Here is a 4,493-nt window from a genome sequence, read left to right as displayed (position 1 = left end):
CAGTCAAATGTTGTACATGCCATGGTTCAGTCATTGTGAACTTTCGGAAAGTTATTCATCTATTGTGGGTGACTAGAGTTGATTTGGGGTTCATTGGTAGGCCCAATATGGATAGGTGTTCTGCATCGAGTCGGGTATGTTGACTCCGAGTTGATATTGTTGAGGGATGTGCCATTCGATTATCATTGAACTTATTCGTGTTCGGGGAGATCTATGAGTTACCTTTTCGTGTTGCGAGGCATTAGGATTTGTCGGTTATAGGCACATGTGGTGCGGTTTTAATAGGGTCTCTCAGTAGAATTCGAGCGGGAAGAGTATTGGGTATTGCTCGGTGAACGACATATCGGTTGTGTCCTTTCAAGTTTGTGTGATGTTATGTCATTTGCCTTACCGTGGTTATGATGATTTGCTTTTGGTACTAGACATCAAATTGCGCGTGGTTTTTGATTTTGAGCATAGCGACTCGAGATGTTTCATGTGGACCAGTGTTTGGATAGGGTCGCGCATTGCAGCAAAGTTATGTGGAGGTATGCCTTCGGGTTAAATTTGTGTGTTCTGGTTCTATGATGTGTGATGGGTTCTCAGCATTGTGTGGTGGTGGTACTAGTGAGCTTGCGGTACAACTCTCTCATTTGAGTTATTTTTCTATGATTTGAGTACATTTGGACTGTTGCTTATTGGTGCGCGGGTTGTGGCTTTAGATTGCATTAATGTGTCATGTCATTTGAGCAGTCGTTTTGGATGAGATGAGGACATTGGGATCTAGAATGAATACTATCGGATTCGATTTTAGCATGTTGGAAGGATAATATCGGGATTCGGCTTAGAAATTTACTATGGTCCTTGCCAAAGGATAGGGAGTTGCATGAATGGTTGATATGAAGAATGATTATGATTCTACGTGTTTCTTTCATTATTGGCAGTATAGGAAAGTGTTTGAATGAGACTTTAATTGGTAAGAGGTTTATTATCGGTATTTGATTGTTGTGTACAGCTGTCGTGATTAGAAGTTATCGCTACGAGTGTCTGAGTTATGGGGTATATCATGTAATTGCATCTACGATTACAGATATGGTTTGATACAACTTGTTTGGACTTATTCAGTGTATAGATGTGAGATTCTGATCATATAGATAGTTTCGGAAGTGGAAAATTGGTTCTAAGGTTATGGGCTAAGGTGAATTGTGAAATTTTAGTTATGTTGTGTTATCGAACCTATATGGGATAGGGTGACGTGGGATCATCCCCGAGTATGTGCATGGTAAGGTTACACATCGATTTGATGGTTTTCGGAACAACCTTGGGCACGTTCAAGGACGAATATATGTTTAAGTGGGGGAGGATGTAACGACCCGACCGGTCGTTTTGAGCTTTCGTACTTCACTCGCCAGTTTTCGGGCATGACAATCCACATGTGATGTATTATGACTATGTAAATCGTCAGTTTTGGTTTTCAGGATAATCAGAATAGATTTGGAAGAACAATTCTCAGTTTGAAGCCTTAAGTTTGAAAGGTTTGACCAAGTTTTGACTTTTTAGTATTCGATATCGGATTTAGATTTTTATGATTTGGTTAGCTCCGTTAGGTGATTTTGGACTTGGGAGCGCGTCCGGAATGTATTTTGGAGGTCCGTGGTAGATTTAGGCTCGAATTGGCAAAATTGGAAATTTGGCGTTTTCCGATCGGTAGTGGAAATTTTGATATCGGGGTCGAAATGGAATTTCGGAAATTGGAGTAGATCCATTGTGTCATTTGTGATATATGTGCAAAAGTTTAGGTCATTCGGACGAGGTTTGATAGACTTTTTGATCGAATTCAGAATTCGGAAGTTTTGGAATTCTTCGGCTTGAATCCAAGGGCGATTCGATGTTTTGATGTTGTTTTCAGCGTTCCGAAGGTTGGAACAAGTTTGAATGATGTTATGGGGTATGTTGGCATGTTTGGTCGGGGTCCCATGAGGCTCGAATAAGTTTTGGAAGATTTGTTTTTTGGAAGATTTTGGCGTTTTAAGCATAAGAATGTAATGATCCTGTCACGACCTGAATTTCCCACCCTCGGGAGTCGTGATGGCGCCTACTAGTGAAAGCTACACAAGCCAACCAACTGAACTATATACCTTATTTCCATTTTTAATCCGATAACGGTTAAGAGCCAACAATTAGATAACAATAGAATTGAATAAGCGGAAGACTACATTGTAGAGATTTAATAATACTGCTAATACCAAACCATAACAAATCTACCCAAGACTGGTGTCACAACTTCACCGACTGTCTAGGAGTACTACAAATAAAGGTCTGAAAGATATAAATACAATACCGTCTCTGGAAATACATGAAAGAAACAGGAATAGTAGATAGAAGGAGACGCGCCAAGGCCTGCGGACGCCTGCAGGACTATCTCGGATCGCCTGATGAACAAGAAAACAACAATCTCACTGCAGTCCGAAGTCTACAACACTGGGATCTGCACAAAAGTGTGCAGAGTGTAGTATCAGCACAACCGACCCCATGTGCTGGTAAGTGCCTAGCCTAACCTCGGCGAAGTAGTGACGAGGCTAGGACCAGACTACCAAATAAACCTGTGCAATATAGCGTACAAAAATAATAGGAAGCAGATAACAATGATGGCAACAATGACCAACCAGTGATGTAAATAGCAGGCCACAAGAACACCATAAATGTTTCTCAACAAATAATAGATACAAGTGCAATCAATTCATCAAGTCCTTCAAATATAAATCTTTCGCCTATAAATCCTTCAAGTAATAATCTCCAAGATAATATGCTTTTCAATGAATATATATCGAATATATTTCCTTTAAATAAAATATCTTTCAAATAAGCATCTTTCGAATATAATTCTTTCGAGTAAATGTCACCTTGTGACGCCTCATTCACTTAACATAAAGTAGAGTACAACTTCCAACCCAATTATGAAATCAACAAGAAAATATGAAGTTATTTTTAGAAATCATTTGAAAAAGAAGATACCCTTTTCAATTAAAGTACAATATCGAATGACTCCTTCACCTTTAATACGAGAAATCAATAAATCAAAACATAGTAGAAATTCCTTTTTTTTTTTGTAAAGTACAACCTCAAATGGTTTAAGGAAAATTTAGTTGAGAAATCAATTGAGTTAAAAAAAATGTAACAATTGTTGAAATTTGGAGTATTGAACATATATATAAAAAAAGTAAAAATAGAATATCAAGAGAATTATAAAGGAATCAAAATCCAATCACTAACAAGAATAAGGGAAACAAAAGCATATTTCACTTTCTTTTCAAATATTGTTGCAGGCATGCAACCCGATCCCATTTCATGTATCTCGTGGCAGGCGTGCCACCCGCTCCCATTTCATGTATCTCGTGGTAGGCGTACCACCCGCTCCCATTTCATTATATCTTGTGGTAGGCGTACCACCCGCTCCCATTTTATTATATCTTGTGGTAGGCGTACCACCCGCTCCCATTTCATTATATCTTGTGGTAGGCGTACCACCCGCTCCCATTTCATTATATATCTTGTGGTAGGCGTACCACCCGCTCCCATTTCATTATATATCTTGTGGTAGGCGTACCACCCGCTCCCATTTCATTATATATCTTGTGGTAGGCGTACCACCCGCTCCCAGTTACAAGCCAACAATAATCACAAGGAATCCCGGCAAGGGAACAAGAGCAATATAACAACTTTCCGGCAAGGGAACAATAATATTTCAACAACATCCCGGCAAAGGAACAATACTATCAAAACAAACATCCTGGAAAGGCAACAATAATATCAAACAAACATCCTGGCAAGACAACAATAATATCAAACAAACATCCTTGCAAGGGAACAATGGTGATAATAACATATGAAGCGCAATAAACCACAACGGAGTCATAACAATTATAACACAAGACTCACGGACATGCTTGACACCAACGTATAGATACTCGTCACCATGCCTATACGTCGTACTCTACAACTAACATGTAGCAATTAAGACACAACTCCTAATCCCTCAAGCTAAGGTTAGACCAAACACTTACCTCGCTTTGCAACCAATTCAAAATTCCAACAAGCCTTTGCCTCGCGAATTCGTTCGAAGCTTCAAATCTGGTCATAATAATTCAATATACTCAATATAAATCGTACGAATTAATTCCATATGAAAATACTAATTTTCCAACAAAATCCGAAATTTAACTCAAAATCGCTCGTGGGGCCCACGTCTCGAATTTCGACGAAACTTACAAAATCCGATAACCCATTCAACCACGAGTTCACCCATACAAATTTTATCAAATTCCGATAACAACTCGACCTCCAAATCTAAAATTTTCATTTTTGGAAGATTTTGCAAAAATCTTGATTTCTTCCATTTAAATCCGAATTAAACGATGAAAATAACCATGGATTTATGTAATATAAACACTTTCGAGTATAGGACACTTACTTAAGTTGAAATCGTGAAGAACACCTCAAAATTGCCCAAAATC

Source organism: Nicotiana tabacum, chromosome 1, assembly GCF_000715075.1.
Source record: "Nicotiana tabacum cultivar K326 chromosome 1, ASM71507v2, whole genome shotgun sequence".
Lineage (NCBI taxonomy): Eukaryota > Viridiplantae > Streptophyta > Magnoliopsida > Solanales > Solanaceae > Nicotiana > Nicotiana tabacum.
The sequence above is the reverse complement of the archived record's forward strand: the minus strand, read 5'-3'. Positions refer to the sequence as shown.